Source organism: Pinus tabuliformis, chromosome 7 (assembly GCF_031772625.1).
Source record: "Pinus tabuliformis cultivar Carrire ecotype Pingquan chromosome 7, CPIR1, whole genome shotgun sequence".
Classification (NCBI taxonomy): Eukaryota; Viridiplantae; Streptophyta; class Pinopsida; order Pinales; family Pinaceae; genus Pinus; species Pinus tabuliformis.
Window position 1 is genome coordinate 1,232,848,526 of NC_142293.1, and position 23,346 is coordinate 1,232,871,871.

General features: G+C 39.8%; 1 long non-coding RNA gene and 1 pseudogene across 5 annotated transcripts; both read left to right on the forward strand.

The window, feature by feature from the left end:
* Positions 1–5,262: 5,262 nt before the first annotated feature.
* On the forward strand, positions 5,263–8,352 carry LOC149251836 (uncharacterized). 5 transcript variants are annotated; one of them, XR_016266923.1, is made up of 4 exons: positions 5,264–5,390; positions 5,466–5,916; positions 6,271–6,352; positions 8,278–8,352. It is a non-coding gene; the product is annotated as an uncharacterized LOC149251836 (long non-coding RNA). The 5 variants fall into 5 exon arrangements; XR_016266919.1 differs by having other exon boundaries at positions 5,263–5,916; XR_016266920.1 differs by lacking the exons at positions 5,264–5,390; positions 5,466–5,916 and adding an exon at positions 5,923–6,119.
* On the forward strand, positions 8,352–8,711 carry LOC149251837 (protein ELF4-LIKE 3 pseudogene; annotated as a pseudogene).
* Positions 8,712–23,346: the final 14,635 nt, after the last annotated feature.

Genomic DNA, 23,346 nt, shown 5'->3' on the forward strand with positions numbered 1-23,346 from the left:
TTGTGTGGGCCATTCTCAACGACATCCGAAGCGAAGCAAAGGTATTAAGTGATTTTCATTGATGACTATTCTCGTAAATGCTGGATTTATTTCATGCAGAAGAAGGACCAAACTTTCACAAAGTTTTGTGAGTTCAAAGCTTTGGTCGAGAAAGAGTCAGGGAAGAAGATCAAGGCCTTGAGAAGCAACAACGGTGGAGAATATGTCTCTCAAGAGTTTAATGACTTTTGTGTAGCGGAAGGAATTAAACGAGAGTTGACGACACCTCATAACCCACAGCAGAATGGGGTGGCCGAGAGGAAGAACATAACTATTGTAGGGGTAGTATGGGCAATGTTGCATGACCAAGGTCTACCACTTCACTTGTGGGATGAGGCATGCAACACAGCAGTCTATTTGCAGAATAGAAGCCTGCATCGCATACTTGAGATGAAGACACCAGAGGAAGATTTCTCCGGTAATATACCAGATGTGGGTCACTTCAGGATCTTTGGCTCATAGGTATATTGCCATGAGACCAAGGATGCACAGAAGAAGCTTGAGCCAACAACAAAGTTGGGGATATTTGTGGGGTACACTGATACACCTCACAACTATCAGGTGTACTTGCCTACCAGTCAAAGGACAGTGGTTCGCAAAGATCTCAAGTTTGATGAGCAGAACGCCATGCAAGTTTCCCTTGAGAGGGAGCTCCAACTACAAGCTGTGGAGGAACTGTTGGTTCCTAAGGAGGAGGAGCCTCAGACTGATGCGGAGCAGCCGCATGCAGAGGTTCCAGGAGTGGAGACATCCACTCAAGCAGAGTCTTCCAGAGATGGACAGAAGAGCACAAGAGAAGTTGATAGATTTTTGGAGGATGTGAGAGAGAATGTGGGAGCACCATCTTCTCAGCGTAGATAGAGGAGGTCACCTAAGAGGTACAATGGATACATGGCCCTTACTAGGGAATGTGTTGAGACTGAACCATCTTCCTTTGAGGAAGCAGTGTAGCAGCTGATTTGGGTTGATGCTATGGTGGAGGAGTATGACTCCATAGTGCATAACAGTGTTTGGGATGTGGTTCCGAGATCGGAGAACAAGTCAGTTGTGAGTTCCCATTGGCTTTACAAGGTAAAGCAAGCTGCTGATGGTAGAGTGGAGAAGCATAAGGCAAGATTTGTTGCCCGTGGCTTTTCACAAGTTGAGGGGATTGACTATGATGATACTTTTCCTCCTGTCGCAAGGTACTCATGTATTAAATCTATGTTGGCACTATCAGCACAGATGGGTTGGAAGATCCATCAGATGGATGTGAAGACTGCATTCCTCAATGGCCAGATTGAGGAAGAGGTGTACATAGAGCAGCCAGAAGGTTTTGAGACCTTCGATTGTGAGTTGCATGTGTGCCGACTCAAGAGAGCGTTGTACAGGTTGAAGCAAACAACTCGTGCTTGGTACACCAAGATATACAACTACTTCACCAGGTTGGGCTTCACAAAGAGTGAAGCAGATGCGAACCTGTACCACATCGTGGTGAAAGGCAGGTTGTTGATCATCGTACTTTATGTTGATGATCTCATATGGACTAGTGATGATCAGTTGATCGTGTCTTGCAAGGAGGACCTTGCAAGAGAATTCAAGATGAAAGACATGGGTCTCATGCATTACTTCCTTGGTATGGAAGTGTGGCAGAAGGATGGGGAGTTGTTTGTGTTTCAGGGCAAGTATGCCAACAAGATACTGAAGAGACTCCACATGGAGAAGTGCAAGCCCATGCGGACTCCTCTAGTAGGTAACTAGAGGAAGGAGGTTGCTATTTCAAGAGAAGTGGTAGAGGCTACTGTGTACAGGCAGCTTGTGGGTTCACTGATGTACTTAATGAACACACGACCAGATTTGTGCTATGCAGTGAACCAGCTGATTCAAGCGATGGTTCAGCCTACCAAGATGTTTTGGAAGGCAGAAAAACATGTATTGAGATACCTCAGAGGCACATCTCATTATGGATTGTGGTACAGATGGAAGAGGGAATGAAGCTATAGGGCTTCACTGATGCAGATTGGGCAGGGAGTCCATCAGATCGGAAGAGCACATCAGGAGGGATTTTCAACCTTGGGTCAGCGACAGTTTCTTGGTACAACAGAAAACAGAGGTCGGTTGCCCTTAGCTCGGCAGAGGCAGAATACATGGCTGCAAGTGAGGCAACATGTGAGGCCATCTAGATGCGGAAAATCCTAGTTGATTTGTTTTATCAGAGGATGGATCCAACTGTGATCTATTGTGATAATCACAGTTGTATCAAACTCTATGAGAATCCAGTATTTCATGATAGGTCCAAGCACATCAACATCTGGTATCATCTTCTCAGAGACTATGTAGCGATGAGGATTATGTTGCTGCAGTATATTTCGACAGAGGAGCAAGATGTTGAAATTTTGACAAAGGCATTGTCAAAGTGTAAATTCGAGTTCCATAGAGACAGGATTGGGGTGGCAGATAATCCCTTTCTTGTTGAGAGGGAGTGTTGAAATATGGCAACAAGAATATTCCAATTTAATTTGTCCTTGAATTAAATTGTGAATTAAAGTCAAATTTAGTCTTAACAGCTGCTTGGAAATAATTAATTAATTTATTTTAAATTAATTAGTTGGAGAAATTCAAGTTAGAAGTCTTTTTGAAGTCATGCAAGAGTTATCCCTTAAATTAAGGAGATAAGATTGAGTTATATTTGAGTTGTAATTAGTTAACTTAGTTTATTGAGTTAAGTCCAGTTAAATTAGTTCCAAACTGTTTGAGGAACTAATAATGAGTTAACAGTCAGTTGATGCATTAATGCATTCAACTAGTGCTACTCCAGTTAACTGAAGATTCCCTCATCAAAAACTCATGCATGTCTATTATGAGAAAGACCCAGTTGAGATTAATGTTCAAGGACAGTGTAATATCAGTTGCATGTGTTTTCTCATGGAGAAAACACATGCATGCAGTCAACGATTCATCCTTGAGGATTGCGCAGTTTTGAAGCCTTGTTTTTCCACTTGGTAATAGGTAAATCATCCATAAGGAACAATGCAAGGAAATAGGAGCTTGGAGGGTAGAGAGGAAAGCTGGAGAGAAGCCAAGATTGCCTGTGAGCATCTGTGAGGATTGTACTGAGAGCTGGCTAGCTGTGAGAGCTAAGGCTTTGTATAATTCCTATGTATTTCCACCATGTATGATAATACAATAGTGTGGGGTTTTTATCTAAGACTTTCCCCAAAGTATTTTCATGTGTATTGTGTCATTGATTCTTTTTCTTCTGGTTATATTGTTCAACTCGATCTTTAAGCTTCTGCAAATTGATAGTAGAAGTGGGTTATAGTATTCTGCTTTGATTTATATTGCATTATTAGGTTAACCTATCACAGATTTGCTAACCTTGTCATCATAAAGTTATGAGTGGCACCTGTGTCCACCAAAGCTTGGATGGTTCTCCCATGAATCTCTAAGTCAAGAAACCCCAAACTGTGCAACCAACATTTCTTCTGCTCAAGAACCCATGCCTGCATACATCTCTGGTCTCCGTTGCATTCTGTTGTATTGGCTCTGATACCATCTATCATGCCCCCTAGTTGGTTCCACTAGGGCACCATGCGGCACCAGCTAGACTTTCATACTTAGTTTTTTTTCTCATCTTCCGGACTACGCCTTCCATTATTATTATGTGTGCTTTTCTTCATTATTTAGTTATGTGTGGAATAAACATAACAATAATACACTAATGCCAAACCGAGACCAAACTTAATGATATATCAAATTTATATTTGCATTATAAATTTTTGTAATTTTACATGTATTTTACTAGACGAGGTTGCCCCTGAACGGACTCAACCTTCTACCCAAATTCTGCACGAACTGTCAAATTCCTACATGCTATCGTGACCCTCAACACCTATCGTGCACATGTTGCACGCTGCCGTGCACCTCTGCCCACTGCCGTGATAAACCTGCACAGTCGTGACTTCACCCGAGCTTTCGTTGCACAACCGTGACTTGCTGCCCACTGCGCAGGTACATCACTTGACTTCCTTGCGCGTTCGTTCAGACCCGAACTACCCGCTGCCCACTCCTCCTTCTCGACCCTTCACATTGCGAAATGTGCCGAGTTTTTATGTGCTTTGTGGTTGTGTCCCCACTCCAACACGCGACCTCTATACTTAGACGCCCTCCCGCCGTGCTGTTTGTTCAATGGACGCGTTGGTTGGGGCGTCGACCCACCAAGCCGACCTGCCACCATCACACGCCACATGCCCTCTGTTATGTTTAATGTGTCGGCCTCATTGTGTCTTGCCCACTGCCGAGTGTGTTGACGCACTCCTGCTCGTGTGTCATTACAACTCGCCCACATCGCTCCTTGTCGTGTCGTTCGGTTTTTCGCCACTCGCCTTGCTCGTGTCGTGTAATTCTCGCTTGGTTGACCAGTGCCCGGGTGTGCATCCCTGTCGCGCGTTTTTCCCATCATGTTTAATCAAAGCCAAGTCACCAATAACTGAACTCACCAAGTGCGCTCTCCATCTACACGCCTTTAACTGAACCCGAGTCAAGCGGACGCTCGGTGCGTCCGCTACTACGTCCACACGCCCATCGCATACCACGGGTGCGCTCGTACCTGCGACTCGCCTAAGTGTCATGTGCACCCGACTCGCCCAAGGGTGGTGATGTCGACTCGGGGTCCTGAGATTCTCGATGCTTGTTAAATCCCGAGTTAGAATAGATTTAGGCTCATTTCCCCCTTTTTAAAAGACATTATTCCATATGAATACCATAAATCAATAAGTTATTTTTATTTTAACTTATGATTATTTTTATTTACATAACATAATAAAACATGACAACACATAACATTACAACATCAAGATTAAACTAAAGACTACCTATCCTTGCAATAATTTCATAATTTAAACTTATAATTTCAACCAATCTCTATCAAATTTTAAACCAACTAGGACCCCGCCCAAAAAAAATAAAAAATAAAAAATACCAAAAAATAAAAAAAATAAAATATTTTTTTCAACGCACATGAAATACAACCAACAGCCTACACTACAGTCCACCCATTATGGTGTAACGTCAAAACACACAACGTTTACCAATTTGATTGTAAAGCCCAGGGTCACATCGATTTGAATTTCCAACCCTCCTGCCTCTCTAACCATACGTACCTTCGCTTCACAACCACCCCATTCCACGAGATAAAAGGGTTATGTGCAGCAGGTGACAATCTTGACATGTGCCCAACTTCCGTTGGTAACTCTGAGGGCAGGTGATGACAAAAGCCAAGTCTCCTCTTGACGAGAGAGCAAGCGAATCAGCGATCACGGAACCTGATTCTCTTTCGCTATCTGCATGGACCCTTCATACAATGTAAAATGGTACAGTAGACCACCAATGATTCAGCCATTTTTATCTATTTTCCGGTACTAATTTCTTGAGAGTTGTTTGCCCAGGTTGGGATCCGGGCTTCGAGATTTTTCAAGCTCCCTAACACATGGCGGTTCTGCACTGGACTAAAGGCACCTGCAAAGATATTGAAATATTATCGGGCTATAATTGTAGATGCCAGTGGTGGTTTTCGATTTTTTGCATTATTCCACAGAATTGACAAAACTGGGCTTTTCCTGCGACGGTTTTTACTCGGTCCAAACTTTTTACATTGCTGATCCGGTGAAAATCTCGTGCAGCAATGATGGGTAATTTCTGTTCTTTAGCCTTGAGACTGACATCGGAAAAGCTATAAGATGGTATTTTATTTGGATGGGGATGGAGATAAGGTGGCAGGAACAGTACCCAAATTATTAGATTTTAAATTATGAAGGGAATTCAAGGTGCCCACGAAGGGACAGGCGTCGGTGTCTTTCAGATGATCGTATTGGTCGATGATGCGGGGAATGTGCCACAGTAATCTCACATCCGTTGAATTTTATCTGCTCAATCATAATCATTTCTTGATATTTGTTTCCCTTCCTTCGGCTACTTGGATTTTGTGAACTGTAAAGCAAACCTCTGAGATTCACCCTTTTGGCGATTCTTCCCAATTTCATAGGGCGCGTTTTGTTCCCTCTTCTGGATTTAAAGGCTTACTATTTTTTATGGATTCGACTGTGAGCTCACGAGTCTGAATTTTGATGTGTCTGAATTGTTTAGTGGCATCTTCCATGTTTTCTAAACGAAATTTCATCTGTGGTAGGATGATAGTCCTTTTTCGGCTGTTGTGTTTGTAACTTTGTGAATATCTGTTGGTTTTTAATGCAGGGGGATTGAGAGACATGTCAGTTTGTTAATTGGATTGCTGAAGGGGTTCATTGGATTGTTGAAGGGATTAGGAGGACAAAGGGTAAGGCCCACTTTCCTTGGTAAATGCTCTGTTTGGTCAATTGCAGTGTACCCTTCTTTTTCCCTTTCTGTATTTGGATGGGTTTAGTTTGTTTCTGTATTTCGATTTTCTCTGGTAATGGTGGACTTCATTGATTGAGAGTGTCAAAGGTTGTTTCGGCATGTGGGAATTAATGATATGGGATGCATCTGCAAATTGTACTCGGGAATTGATTCTGTGCAGCTTCTCTCTGTGTTTGTGTGTGTTTATTCTGATTTTGGATAGCAAAATACTGGCTATATTGATGGTTAGTATAGGCTTAAGGCTGATACATTGTTGAAAAGGAAAAGGTGAAAAGCAATTTTGTAAAAGGAATCGTTCTGATTTTCACCACGAAAAGAAACTGTTTCACTGTCATTTTATTACAAGGCACACAGTTGTTGGATTGTATCTGTAAATTTCTAGTTTTTCGTTTTCTTGTAATTTTATGAAGTTTGTTAATCTAAGTCACATAGCCGAACGTATCTTGCCCAAAATGAGAAACAGGAAACGGCAAATTCTAGGTTTGTATATATATATATATAGACTTGGTCCATGAGCAAACTCGGTATATAACCACAACCCATTTTCTTTTCCTCTCATACAATACATTACATTGTATTGTTGAAGCTTGAAGCTGTTTGGAGTCTAATTTGCTTTTGTTCTTCAAGTGTTGCCATTTAGTATCAGTTCTCACAGGGTACACTGTACAAGTAACTTTCATATATATACATAGTTACCTATAGTGTACCCTTTACGTGTACCGTGTACCCTGTGAAAACTGGTACTAAATGGCAGCGCTTGAAGAACAATAGCAAACTAGTGAAGAAAAATAGAAAACTAGAGATTCCAAACAGTTTCAACAACTTCATAGCCAAGCTTAAACGCTTAAGCTTCAACACTACGAAAGAAAATGAGTTTGGGTTTTATAAAGAGTTTGCTCATTGACTAAGCCTAGGTTTAGAGTTTTGGTCTCAGTTTTCCATATATAGAGAGAGCGCATTAATCAAATCTGTTTCAATGAGTTTTGGGTATATCAAGATTTTGCCTGTGGACCAACTTTAATTTTAGGATTTTGGTCTCCATTTAACATTATATATTATTTATAAAGAGAGAAATATACATTTTTTAAGTCAGTAATGAAAAGTATTTCTTTAAGAAACTCTTCATTGTTAAAAACTAACAACAATCCATTTGCAAGTAGTTCCACCCGTGTTTAAGAAATGTGTTGCTCACCAAGAAACAGAAAACTGTGCAAAAAAACAAGGGTTTTAACAAGTTATTTTGCAAATAATATGTTTTACCTGTTAAAGGTCATGTTATTAGTAGCGTAGGCCGAAACAATTCTTTTACCTCCAATCTCTGATCTTCATTTGTTTACATGGATCAAACATTTATTTATTTTTGTCTGGAATTATTTTGGTCCTACAAAATGGGAACAGTTCAGGACTGCATAACCAAAGGCATCTACCTCAACAAATGGCCTTTTCCCCAATATCTAATTCTGCTAATTACACCAATGCTTTTTTCAGAGTCATAGACTGTTAATTTGCACGAGTTAGAGTGGATCTCCAAGGGTGAATTTTCAATATCTGTCTGACTAGGCTCTTATAATTAAAAGAATTAAAAATCATAATGTCATGTCTACATTAGCAATCCAAAATGCTAATATGGTCTCATAAAACTTATTGATCTGAGTGGATGCTTTTGATGAAAATAATATAAAACCTCACTGCATGTATCTATGCTAATCAAAAGAACCAAGTTTATTACCAAAAGACTCCTTTCAGAAGCCTCAGTTAGCACTATCAAACAGTAATATTCGACACGATGTTGCATACTAGGATCCTAGTGTGTTTTTTCTTCTGAAATTTTTGATGCAAGTTCCTAATCACATTATTATGCAGGTTCAAATTTGTTGCTGATATACAACCGATAAGTTCATTATGCAGTTTTAGATTTGTTCCTGTTGCATCTAAAGATGGAGGAGGATGCATATTATGCTCCTGTGAATGGAAATCAAATCAATGGTATGGTCATGCAAAACTTCCAGAAAAGCTTTGGCCAGGTGCAGAATATTTTAGAACATAATCGGTTGCTCATCAATGAGATAAATCAAAATCACGAATCCAAGATCCCAGATAGTCTAAGTCGAAATGTTGGCTTAATTCGAGAGCTCAACAACAACATCACAAGAGTGGCCGACCACTATGCTGATCTAACCACCTCATTCACAAAAGCATTAGAAACATCTTCAGATGAAGATTCAGCTGGCACATTCAAATCTGATGGAAGTCCTGTTCTTGTTTCTGGACAGAAGAGATCTCGACCTTACCCCTGAGGTTTTATGAGTCTGTAAATTTTACTATTTTTTTCTTAATGTATTAGAATGCCTATGTGCCATAATTCACAGGATAAGAGTCATATGAGTTGCCCTATATTCTATTGTGTAGAGATGTTATAAGCCAATCTCTATTTGAAATGCAAGAGTGCTTGTACTGGTAGGACTTTGACATAGAGTTTGGACGGGATATTTTGCTCTGCGATGTGATGTATCTCAAAACTATGCTTGGATTTTATTTTTCCAAGATTTGGAAAGTTTAATTTATTACTGGGTTTGTAGTTAACTAAGATTCCTGGACACTCTATGATAGGCGAAAGCGTTCAAACACCTGAGATTGGAAGTTGAAGCTTTAGTTTTTTCTAAAAGGGGGTTGGATGAGATTGTTAAGATTGTCTTAACATTTTCTGTTGTTCTGAACTCGAACATATGTTAAACGTATTTTACAAGTCTATATGCAGGCATAAGGTTTCTGATGAATAGAGACATATATTGTTAGAGGAATAGTAATGATAAAAAATCTGAGCGCTGATTGGAGTTTCAGAGTTTCCTGTGAAAACCCACTTCGTTGTGTTTCAGTTATTATGTTAGCGTATGTGTGTAAGTTGGTGTTAACAACTTTCTTTTTTAAGTCATTCGGTTCAATTAACGTCTGAATCTGAAATTGAGTTGATCACTCTTTCTTTAAAAAAATATAAACATGGGATTTATGTTACATTGTCATAGACTAAGGAATCTGGCTATCCATACCCAAACACAATCGCAACTGGGATTTATGTTATATTGACATAGAGTATGAAATATGTCTATCCATGCTCATACAAAATTGCAACTGTTATTCAGCATGGTGTGATAAACTCATAAAAAAATTGGAGAGTTAGCCATTCAATCTTACATACAAGTTACAAAATTTGGTATGGTCAACATAACCCCCCAGGGTAGGGTGGGGTGAGGTGCACCCCCAAGTTTCCTAAGCTTTCCAGAGGGAGATGTGTCAGGAAACATTTCTCCATTTTTCGGGGAAACATGGGAAATGCAAGGGGAAACATTGAGGAGTGTTGAATGTTGAATTTCCACGACCTTGGGTCTAGGTTAGAGTCTTAAAATCACTGATGGTACCAAACCAAGAATCTCAACCATATAAACTACTTTACATAGCGGAAATATAAAGCAAAAAATCACATATGCACAAATATACACACATTTTTAACAAAATTGTACAATATTATATAATCCCAATCTTCGTTATATTAAACCAAATCTGAGTAATACAACAGTTTGTGGTATACAAGATACAATGACAAACTTCGTTGTAGCTTCTATGTCGTATCTTGTCCTGGCAGTCCTTCACTTTAGTATTGCTCACTAGTAGTGCCTTAGTCCATCAAGGCCACTACACATCGAGACTCCAGGAGGGCTGCCACCTAACAATGTTGTATGTCACTTCTGTTGCAAGTACACGGGCTCATCAAACTGCTCTCTAGGTAGGCCCAATTCCCGAGCTCCAATTGTTAGGCTAGCAAGTACCTTTGTCCATGAAGGTGTTGCACTTTGGCACCAATCTTCACCCAACCTTTAGTTGCTCTTTGTCGCTTCAAGATAGCTCTTATAGGACTACTTTGAACTACCAACACGCTACCCTCCAACTGACCAATGATGCCCAATACTACTCTGTTGGTTCTGCTCTTAGGAAGACTCTCCACCTCCTTGGAAGATCATCCATATGGCACCAACAGGTTGCAATGTCATGATCCAGTTCTAGTCAACGCTTTGACCCAACAATCCTCCACAAAAACACTTTTGTCACCATTGTTTGCACTGCTATTCCTACAATTATGGTTAGGGCATGTACAACAACCCTTAACCCACCACATAGTCAGCAATTTAAGCCCTCAAGGGCTGCGGTCCACCTTGGAGAGGCTCCTCCTATGCTACGCTGCCCTCTTAAGGTCCTTTCCACCTTAACGCAAGCCTTAAACCACCTCCAGGTGCTTGCTATGGCCTGCGGCCTAGTACAACAGTTTGTTGTAGCTGCAACCTCCTCCAAAATGTGCCCAAACAAGCTCCCTCACAACACTGTAATTGTTGGCATTATGACACAGGTTTGGCGCTATGACACAAGTGTTGTCCTTGATGGCAACTCACTCAGATGGCAGATCACTGTTCAGGTTCTCAAAATGAAAGAAAAAGAGGTATATGCAGGTTCCCTTTGACGAAGTCATGTATACACGCGGGAATACTGATCAAAAGTAGCGTATACGTATGCACGCACTTTCATGCAAGCAAAAGTGCGTACATGTGGGAAAACTTATTTTTGGTTCGTGGTAGTTAGTCCTTGGTATTTGGACCTATGGTTTTGGACCATGGTATCTCGTCCGAAGTGTTGAACCCAGGTATTGGGTCCATGGTATTGATTCTTTATGGTTTTGGACCATGGTATTGATTAAGGCCTAAGACTATAAAAGGGAAGGATATCATTAGGCAAAGGCATTCAATTAAGCATGGAATATCTTATGAAGAGCAAGAACTAGAATACTGGTCATTGGGTTTCCACCTTATATCTTGTGTTCTTATGTGTGAATGTCTGTTCTATTTTACTGTTCCTGGTTACTGTTTATATGGTTTTGTTGCACAAATTAATGACCAACATCTGAAGAATAATTTGAATTTCAAGTCTGCTGGTTATACGCTAGTTCCCTTAACTGCAGTTGCGTACATACGCGAATTTTACTAATTTAAGTAGCGTACACAAATTTGATTGTAAAGTGAAAAATAATTGCCCTGATAATACTGATTCACCCCCCCCCCCCCCTCTCAGTATTATTTCCAACAATTGGTATCAAAGTAGGTCTTTCAGAAGAAGCTTGATCACTTGAAGGAAGATCTATCATCATGAGCAACTACGAAAAAGAGGCATTGATCAGGCCACCAATTTTTGATGGGAGCAACTTCGTCTATTGGAAGGTAAGAATCACAGCGTATCTTCAATCTCTTGGTACAGAAGTTTGGAATATCGTGGAAACATGATACACATTTCCATCAACAACTCCTATAGATACGGCTGGTTAGAAGCAGTATGAAACAAATGAAAAGGCTGTTAATACTCTATTAGGAAGTCTATCTCAATCAGAATTCGTCAAGGTTATGCAGCTCAAAACCGAAAAATAAATATGGGACAAGATCGTTCTGAGCTATGAAGGAGATGATTAGGTAAAACGGGCAAAACTACAAACTCTCAGAATTCAGTATGAAAATCTCAGAATGCACAATGATGAAAGTGTGGCTAACTATTTCTTACGTACAGATGAGATTGTTAATTGTATGAAAAACTTGGGTGAAGAAATAAAAGAAGTTACTTTGGTTGAAAATGTTCTAAGATCTGTCTTCTAAGTTTGAATCAAAAGTTTCTGCCATAGAAGAAAAGTAGAATCTACAGACCATTACCATGTCACAACTACACGGAATCCTAACTGCTTTCAAAATGAAAAAAGGGGGACCATCAAACAGGAGAGAAACCGCTTTCAAAGCCTCAGGAAAAGGAGATTACAATGAGTTAGGACATATGTCAGAAGAAGAGGAAGAATCAAACTTTGTCAAGAACCTTCAACGGGGTTCTGGAAGATTCAGAGGTAAGCTACCTTTCAAATGTTTTGCTTGTGGAAGAGTCGGTCACTATGTTGCCAAGTGTCCTCATAAAGATAAGCTTGACAAAGGTAAGGAACCAGTTAGATGGAACAGAAAACAAAATGTAAGTAAGAAGAGCTATTATACACATGAAGACAGTGATGGACTTTCAAATAGTGATGAAGATGAACAATGTAATGATTATAGACTTTTGATGGCTTTTGAAGATGATGATTTCTTGGATGCTATAGATGAAGAAGGTCTTTATGAAGAAATTTCTAAACTTAAAATTTGTTTAGAAGAAAAGAATATGATTATAGATACTCTGACATTCCAACTTGCTGAAAGGGAAAAACACAATGAAAAGTTAGAATGTGAAATTGTGAGACTTAGAAAAGATATTGAGAAATCAAAAGCTCTTAATCTTAGATTTGCTAAAGGATCTGAATCCTTAGATGAGATTATCAAAGTGCAGCGTTCTCCTCTAATCAAGACATGTCTTGGATACACTGAAGAAGTGTCTCAAGCACAGAAGCCATCCACCTTCAAAAGTTATCTTGATGTAGCAAGGAGAAATGAACAGGTTGACAATCGACAACAAAAGCATAATGCAGATCACCAGGTAAATCAGGGACAATTTACTTCAAGAATGAACAGAGATCACCAAGTAAATCGGGGGCAATCTACTTCAAGGATGAACAGAAGCTACAACCAACCACATGTAAATCATTCTCAATTTGCCTCAAGAATGGATGTCAATGGAAACTACAATCATTTGGTCGGTAGGTTTGATAATTGCAGGAATTTCTTCAATGGCCAATGTTTCTCTTGTCATAACTTTGGACAAAAAGCTGCTCAACGTGTTTCCTACAAGACCATCATGACTAGAGAAGCTCAAAAACAAAGGAGTATGACTAGGATCATGAAAAGGACCTATAATAACTTTTCTGCTCTTGAGAATGAAATAGAATGTTCTATTTGTAACAACTTCGGTCATGAAGATTCTGAATGTAGGAGTAGGTTTCGGCAAACAACTCAGAAGGAGCAAGCTTCATTGAGTCCCAAAACATGGAGAAAGAAAGAACCGCAACCAGAAAGATGTGGGATAGCCTTATATGTGGAAGGACAGGAAAATCATTGGTACATTGACAGTGGATGCTCGAAACATATGACAGGTGATAAAGAAAAACTTCAGGCATATAGTGCCTTAGAAAAGGAAAGAAAGGTCTCATTTGGAAATGACACCCCTGCACTCATAAAAGGTAAAGGTTCTATTCTTTTGAAAGAAAAGGTCAAAGCTGGAAATGTTATGTATGTTGATGGCTTAAAGCATAATCTATTGAATGTCAGTCAAATGTGTGATCAAGGAAATGAGGTAATATTTCGATCAAATGAATGTATTGTTCGTGAGCTTGATACAGGAGAAACAACGATCAAAGGCATAAGAACTCCAAATAATTTATACATACTCAAGGGAGGATAACAACAATGCTATCTAAGCAAGAATGATGAAAACTAGCTATGGCACATAAGATTGGGGCATCTAAGCTTCTCTCAGATAAGGAAAGCATGCAAATATCAGGGGGTTCGTGATCTCCCTGACATCAGAATTCCAGAAAATACAATATGCAAATCATGTCAGTTTGGTAAGCAAACCAGAACTAATTTCCCTGAGAAGGAAGGATCAGTTAGCAGGCCACTTGAACTTGTCCATACTGATGTATGTGGTCCATCTAGGAAAAGGTCACCTCGAGGAGAAGAATACTTATTATTGTTTATTGATGACTTTTCCAGGATGTGTTGGATAGGACTTCTAAAGCATAAAGATGAAGCTTTCGAAAAGTTCAAAGCATTCAAAGCCTTGGTTGAAAACGAATCAGATTGCAGAATCAAATGCCTCAGGTCTGATCGAGGAGGGGAATTTACCTCGAATGAATTTTTCGATTTTTGTGAAGAACATGGAATAAGAAGGGAATTCTCTACTGCAAGGACTCCTCAGCAAAATGGAGTAGTGGAAAGGATGAACAGAACAGTTCAACAAATGGCTCGTGCTATGCTTGATGAGTCTGGAACTCCCGCAACCTTCTGGGGTGAAGCTGCATTTGCTGCAGTTACTATTCTCAACAAGACAAACGTCCGGGTAAACAACACTCAAACTCCTCATGAACTTTGGTATGGTAAGACTCCCACGGTAAAATACTTCAAAATTTTTGGAAGCAAATGTTACATCAAAAGGACTGATGAAAACCTTAGCAAGTTTGAACCTAGAGCAGATGAAGGCATTCTCCTTGGTTACTCTCCCCACAGCAAAGGATATAAGTGTTACAATAAAAGACTTGGAAAAATTGTTGAAAGTATTGATGTAGTGGTTGATGAAGAAGGAAACATTCCTAGGAAAGTAAAATCCGAAGATTTCGAAGATGATGAGGACTATTCTTCAACATCAAATCAGACTTATGATGAAGAAGAAACCCATGAGGCACCAGAAGAACAGATAAGTATAGAAGAAAAGACTCCATCCAGGTACGTTCAGAAGAATCATCCAGAAACTCAAATTTTGGGGCAGAAAGAGGCAGGTGTACAAACAAGAAGAACTATTTCAGAAGCTTCAAGCTATCTAGCATTGCTCTCCTCCACTGAACCACAAAATTTAAGTGAAGCATGCAAAGATGAATGTTGGGTCAAGGCCATGAATGAAGAACTTGAGCAGATTGAAAAGAATAATACTTGGGATTTAGTTCCTAGACTAAATGATAATAATGTCATAGGGACAAAATGGATATTCAAAAACAAGCTGAATGAAAATGGAGATGTTATTAGAAACAAGGCCAGACTTGTTTGTAAAGGGTATGTTCAACAAGAAGGTATAGACTTTGAAGAAACTTTGCACCGGTTGCCAGACTTGAAGCCATAAGAATGTTCCTTGCTCTTTCTAGCTTTCAGAAGTTCAAAGTATTTCAAATGGATGTGAAATCTGCCTTTCTGAATGGATGATCCAAAACTTGTATGCAGACTCAAAAAGGCTCTCTATGGCCTTAAACAGGCTCCAACGGCTTGGTATTATCATTTGGATAAGTACCTCCATCAACAAGGTTCTACAAAAGGATCAACAGATAGCAATCTATATATAAAAATTGACAATGATAAGTTGCTAATACTTGTTGTGTATGTTGATGATATCATCTTTGGTAGCAATGAAGAAGACATGAGTCAAAACTTTGCCTTGATGATACAAAAAGAATTTGAAATGTCCCTGCTTGGTGAGCTCACATATTTTCTTGGTTTACAAGTCCAACAAAATAAAGAAGGTATTTTTCTATCACAAACCAAGTACCTCAAGTAGATCTTGAAAAAATATGGGATGGAGGATTTGAAACTAGTATGTACCCCTATGGTAACAGGATGCAGCCTCAGCGCAAATGATGAATCAACAGCAGTACATCAACCAACCTATAGATCCATGATTGGTAGTCTTCTCTATCTAACAGGTACCCGACCAGACATTATGCATGCAATGGGAATAGTTGGAAGGTTTCAGGCAAATCCAAAATAAACTCATCTTCAGGCAGTTAAGAGAATTTTCAAGTATCTTCAAGGAACTCAAAACTATGGCTTATGGTATCCTAGAGGTACAAATCTCACACTTCATGCATATACAGATGCAGATTGGGTAGGAAGCATGGATGATAGAAAAAGCACTAGTGGTGGTGCATTCTTTATGGGTTCCAGATTAGTATCTTGGTTCAGCAAGAAACAAAGTTCAATTGCATTATCTACAGCTGAAGCAGAATATGTGGTTGCTGCTTCTTACTGCACACAACTCCTTTGGATGATGCAAACATTGCAAGACATTCAAATCACTTGTACTCCACCTATCTCCATTTTTTGTGGTAATACAAGTGCAATTAGTATTTCAAAGAATCCAGTCATGCATTCGAAGACCAAGCACATACCTATCAAATATCATTTTCTCCAGGAACAAGTTCTTGAACAAAAGGTCAAATTGGAGTATGTCCCCTCCAAAGAACAAGTTGTTGATATACTCACCAAACCACTGCCCAAGGAGACATTTGAATACCTCACACAGAAGCTAGGAGTAGTTGATGCATCCTCTTGCTATTGAAACTTGTCTGTTTCAGAGAAAAGTGGTTGTACGCGAGTTTCATGGAGCGTATCCGCGTACATACGCAGGTTTCTGTGGATACGATCACGTATATTTTGGTTGAAGAAAATCAGTGGGGCCAGACTCAGGATGAAAAGAGTGTGATATGGGTCTGATAGAGATCATCCGGCATAGGGTCATGGGGAGCATATACTTCTAATAATGCATTATTGGCATTATTTTAGAAGATCTTGGTTCACTTTCACAGTTGTTTTTGTTCAGGTGGAACAGATGCAGAAGAAAATCATGGTTGCCGGTCTGAATGATGATTGACAGATGTTGCTAATGTTAGTTGAAGATCTTAGATATTTTTGTCTCTATGTCATGTATTTATTTTATTATTAAGGTCATGTAACGGCCTATGTTGGTTTCCCCACTATGCCTGGGATGGATGATGTAATGTTCTTGTTTATCTTATGTAAACTTTTGGTGTATCCCCACTTGGTTGGGTGGATGAGTCAATATTTGTATATCCCCACTTGGTTGGGTGGATGAGTCAATATTTGTATATCCCCACTTGGTTGGGTGGATGAGTCAATATTTTTATATCCCCACTTGGTTGGGTGGATGAGTCAATATTTTTATATCCCCACTTGGTTGGGAAATGGTTGTATGTATAAGTCTTTGATGATAGGAAGGTCATAAAGTTATGTTTCTTCTTGTAGAAAATATTTTTGCAGACCTTGCCTACTGTCAGGGGGAGCATCGACAGCACAGCAGAGCAGAGATTTCAGCATGTACTCAGGGGGAGCATAACCCTTTGCCCTTGATGACAAAAGGGGAGAATGACATTGAGGATCTTGGGGTTGCCATCAAGTCCAAAGGGGGAGATTGTTGGCATTATGACATAGGTTTGGCGCTATGACACAGGTGTTGTCCTTGATGGCAACTCACTTAGATGGCAGATCACTGTTCAGGTTCTGAGAATGAAAGAAAAAGAGGTATATGTAGGTTCCCTTTGACGAAGTCGCGTATACACGCAGGAATACTGATCAAAAGTAGCGTATATGTATGCACGCACTTTCATGCAAGGAAAAGCGCGTACATGTGGGAAAACTTATTTTTGGTCCATGGTAGTTAGTCCTTGGTATTTGGGCCTATGGTTTTCGACCATGGTATCTTGTCTGAAGTGTTGAACCCAGGTATTGGGTCCATGGTATTGATTCTTTATGGTTTTGGACCGTGGTATTGAATAAGGCCTAAGACTATAAAAGGGAAGGAGATCATTAGGCAAAGGCATTCAATTAAGCATTGAATATCTTATGAAGAGCAAGAACTAGAATACTGTTCATTGGGTTTCCACCTTATATCTTGTGTTCTCATGTGTGATTGCATGTTCTATTTTACTGTTCCTGGTTACTGTTTATATGGTTTTGATGCACAGATTAATGACTAACATCTGAAGAATAATTTGAATTTCAAGTCTGCTGGCTATACGCTAATTTCCCTAACTGCAGTTGCATACATACGCGAATTTTACTAACTTAAGTAGTGTATAAAAATCTAATTGTAAAGTGAAAAATAATTGCCCTGATAATACTGATTCACCCCCCCCAGTATTATTTCCAACAGTAATGTCCCTTTTGCTCCTCGGCCTGTTTGCCCAACACCTTGGCCCTTGAAACAACCTTCACGGATCTGTTTTGACCCTAAAATAACCTCTCAACCAAATCCGCACTCCCACACAACTCTCAGCCTCCAATACAGACTTGTCTCACGTTGTTCCTTGACCCTTTCTTGTTGCGGCTAGGGCATCCGATTTCAGAGCTATCTCTTGGAGGAATGTCACTCACTTGGATGATCTAAAACAATTCATCTCACCCTTTATTTATACCAAACAAAGGGACTCCAACGAATTTCTTGAAGAGACATGTCTCTTGGACCAAGCCTACACGACTTGACTATCTGCAATTAATTGTTAACCTCAAAAATTCACATCTCAAGTTCTAGAGCTCCGATTTGGGTGATTTTTGAAGCATTGGAATCGACACGCCCAGCTCTATCACCTCAAATTTTATCATGCTCAAATTCATCATGTTTTTGGCCCAAATCCCGATGGGTGCAAAACCCCATGCTTGGGTTCCAAGCCCAAAAGTGACCCTTGTGGCGCTTTTCCCTCCAATCCCTGAACCTTAGGGCTTGGATTACCTCCCAAGTGACACAAAAATCAACACTCCATCTTAGCGAGGGAGGTACTTCCAAGACTAGGAAGTAACCATCATTATCGTTGGCGACAGAAGCTCATCTCGCATTCATCATTGTAGCATACCTTGTAGAATGAGCTTGATAATCTCGGTAGTGCCTCTGCCTCATCATATCTAAACCTGAAGATCCCAAACCTCCATAGGGCTGCTCCCTCTGAGGCTAGACTACCTTTGAGCCTACACAATCTCCACTGGCTCAGTTCTACAAGCACTCATCCTCCTGGACCAAATACAACTCGTGCAAATCCCACCACTCTCGGATATGCAACATCAGGATCTGATGAAGATTCTAGCCTCCCAATATCTAGTCCATCACATGAAGCCATCTCGCTCAACTTGATCTCGTCCATGCCAAAGAAACCCTCAAGTTGTCCCAACCATCCATGACAAGTCAACGAAGTCCACGATTAGCAATCTGCCCTACAATAAACTATTGTTCATTGGACTCACCACCAATCCACCAGAAATCCCAGACGATCTCGTTGCTAAGCTATTCAAGAACGCATATCCATGTCTTCAGCTAAACCCTTTGTTCCATGATCTAGACACTAACAACTCCCTTTGAGTTGCTTCGTTATGCACACTTTGATTCACTATCCCTCAAAGTAGCTCAGACATGCTATGGTACCATGTTGAATTTCCACGACCTTGGGTCTAGGTTAGAGTCTTAAAATCACTGACGTTACCAAACCAAGAATCTCAACCATAAACTACTTTTCACAGTAGAAATATAAGGTAGTAAATTACATATGCACAAATATACACACTTTTTAACAAATTTGTACAATATTGTACAATCCCAATTTTCGTTATATTAAACCAAATCTAAATAATACAACAATCTATGGTATACAAGATACAGTTACAAACTTCGATGCAGCTTCTATGTCATATCTTGTCCTATCGGTCCTTCACTTCTATACATCGTACAATCCCAATCTTTGTTATATTAAACCAAATCTGAATAATACAACAACCTATGGTATACAAAATACAATTACAAACTTCGATGTAGCTTCTATGTTGTATCTTATCCTATTGGTCCTTCGCTTCTGTACTGCTCACTAGTAGTGCCTTAGTCCATCAAGGCCACTACACACCGAGACTCCAGTAGGGCTACCACCTAACAATGTTGCATGTCACTTCTGTTGCAAGTGCATGGGTTCATCAAATTTCTCTCTAGGTAGGCCTAATTCCCTAGCTCCAACTGCTAGGTTAGAAAGTACCTTTGTCCATCAATGTGCTGCTCTTTGTCCCTTCAATATAGCTTGTCTAGGGATACTTTGGGCTATCAACACGCTGCCCTCCAACATACCAATGAGGTCCAATACTACACTACTGTTTATGCTCCTAGGAAGACTTTTCAGCAACTCGGAAGATCATCCACATGGCACCAACAAGTTGCAATGTCACGATCCAATTCTGGTCAACACTTTAACCCAACAATCCTCCATAAAAACATTGTTGTCACCATTGTTTGCACTGTTGCTTCTGTAATTCTAGTTAGGGCACCTACAACAACCCTTAACCCACCACACAATTAGCAATCTAAGCCCTCAAGGGTTGTGGTCCACCTTGGATAGGCTCCTCCTATGCTATGCTGCCCTCTTAAGGTCTTGTCCACCTTAGCGCAGCCCTTAAACCACCTCCAGTTTCTTGTTATGGCCTACGGCCTAGCACAAAAACTTGTTGTAGTTGCGGCCTCCTTCAAAATGTGCCCAAACAAGCTCCCTCATAGCACTGTAACGTCCTTCTTGCTCCTCGGCTTGTCTGCCCAACACCTCGGCCATTGAAATAGCCTTCACAAGTATGTTTTGACCCTAAAATAGTCCCTCAACCAAATCCACACTCCCACACAGCTCTCGACCTCCAATAAAGACTTATCCCAGGCTATTCCTTGACCCTTTGTTGCTGCGGCTAGGGCATTCGATTTTAGAGCTATCTCTTGGAGGAATGTCACTCACTTGGATGATCTAAAACACTTCATCTCACCCTTTATTTATACCAAACAAAGGGGCTCCAACGAATTCCTTGAAGGGACATGTCTCTTGGACCAAGCCTACATGACTTGATTGTCCATAATTATTTGTCAACTTCAAAATTTCATATCTCAAGTTCTATAGCTTCGGTTTGGGTGATTTTTGAAGTGTTGGAATCAGCATGCCAAGCTCTATCCCCTCAATTTTTCTCATGCAAAAATTCATCATGGTTTTAGCCCAAATCTTGATGGGTGCAAAACCCCACACATGGGTTCCAAGCCCACAAGTGACCCTTATGACGCTTTTCCCTCCAATCCCCAAACCCTAGGGCTTGGAGTGCCTCCCAAGCTACACAAAAATCAACATTTCACAGGGACATATCCCCTAGGGTGGGGAGGAGTGTACCCACAAGTTTCCCATGCTCTCAGGATGGGGGATGTCTCGAGAAACATTTCTCCATTGGTTTCAGGAAACATAGGGAAATGCAAGGGGAAACATTTTCTAGTGCTTCTAGGTGTCCCCCATGAATTTGGCCTAAAAATAATAATTTATGAGTGGAGAGCCTGATATTCAACCCTAGGGCCCTACTAATGCTATGCAATTAATGGTATTGTAATGAAGTTCTCTTTATTTTTCACTTCATCCTTTTACTTAAATTTTCAGTGCTACCATTAATTGTTGCAGGATGCTTGAAAGTGTTTCCAACCCTGTTGGATCTCATATGGCTTAGATCCTACTCAAAATTCAATCGACTTATTGGATCTCATATGGTTTAGATCCTAATCAAAATTCAATAGACTTAATAGTGTTTAGGATTTCATGATTGAGGGAATTGCAATGTTTCCATTGGATTCTATCATATATGAGAACACAAAACTAGCATTTAATAAAGAGCACCATACCTACTATGTATCTTAATGTTGGTGGCATTGATTGTTGAACTCCTATGTCACAACCCTAGCAAAAATGTACCCATCACACAAACAAATATTGATTCCACATGTTAAGTTGTATCTATCTTATTTTAATGCTTGGAGGGTGATATTGATGTTGAGAATCCCAATATAGGCCATGATTTTGATGATATGTAGGTATTTGTTGTAGTATGACTTTTTTGGACTATAGAGGCCATCTAGATCCTCTTTGTTGATGTATTTTTGGTTCAAAGATGGATTGCACTCGATGTTATTTTGGTTATATGCACACTTACTATATACATGAGAAACTTTGCATATTTGTGTATAATGGTTTGGATTCATGTCGCTGCACATGAGTAGTAATGTATTGTTTTCCAAAATTTGAATATTTAAGTACTTTTTTTGGTTCGATTTTTTCACAATTCCAGTTCAGTTCCCAGTTTTGGGGTTGACTAGTCTAATGATTGATCTGTTTCTGATAAATTGGTTCATTTCCCATTGTCCATTTTCAGTTTTAAATTTTGAGTCTTGACTCTAAATATTAATGACCTTAGATCAAGTCTTTGACTTGATATTCTTTACTATTTTTTAGCTTGAGTAATTTCAACTCACTATTCCAGTGTTCAAACTTTAGCTTCTATTATGTTTCTTAGTACTAATCTGATTCTAGGATAATGAATGATGAATTTAAATCAACATATACAATATTTATTATTTCTATTTCATTGAATTATTTATGATATATGAATCAATATATTTCATTACTGAATTTGAGTTTGAGTCATGTTTATAATACACACACACACACCCTGACAGCTCCCTATCCCTCTTGAATTTCCCTAAAATTTGGGGGTGCTTCCACACATTCCACTTAAGTGTCCCCCCATGTTGGAAATTAATTAACGAAGCAATGAAATACACAAAATATTGCGGAAACACAAATACAGAAATCCATAGAACAAGAGAGACACAAATATACGTGGTTAACTCAATTTGGGCTATGTCCACGGAGAAACAACTAGTCCTTCCTTTTATATTATCTAGCAAAATGAAGAGATACAACCTAGAACAGATCCATTGTGATTTCCTCTTCGCTCTCACATAATCCCCTCTCTCTTTCGCGCTCAGAATAATACTACATATCTGTAATACAATTACCTCATAAACTGAGGGGTTGCCTTCTAGGGAAAATAACCCTAAATTAAACATAACTTTTACCATCAGATCATTTACCTAATGAACAACTCATATTGACTACAAAATTACAATATTTTACAAGGCAGTTTTTCACCTACTTTTAGCTTCGAGGGCACTGCCCCCGAAACCCTCTAAAGGGGCTCCAAACATGTAGACACCCCTCTCCCCCCCCCCCTCGCAGACCCCCCAGGCAACAATAGTGGGGGGGCCAAACCCCCAACACCCCCCGTCAGGGATTGGGATCCAAAAACGGATGAAACAAGACCTCTGAATCAGGGAGATAACTAGGCTTCACATCCAACAATCTCCCACTTGGAGACCGATTATGTCAACTCCATTGCTGCTTCACTTTCTAGATAATGCTTCCACTTTGGACCTACATGTTTCTCATCTTCATCATCATTCTTGAAGTCCAATTGAAATTGAGAAGCAACTCAATTTCACCGTAGTTACAACATTTGTCAACATATCTGCAGGATTTTGGCTAGTGCGTTTCTTTTCCAGCGTCAATTGTCCATCATCCAAAACTGACAGTATGAAATGATACCTACG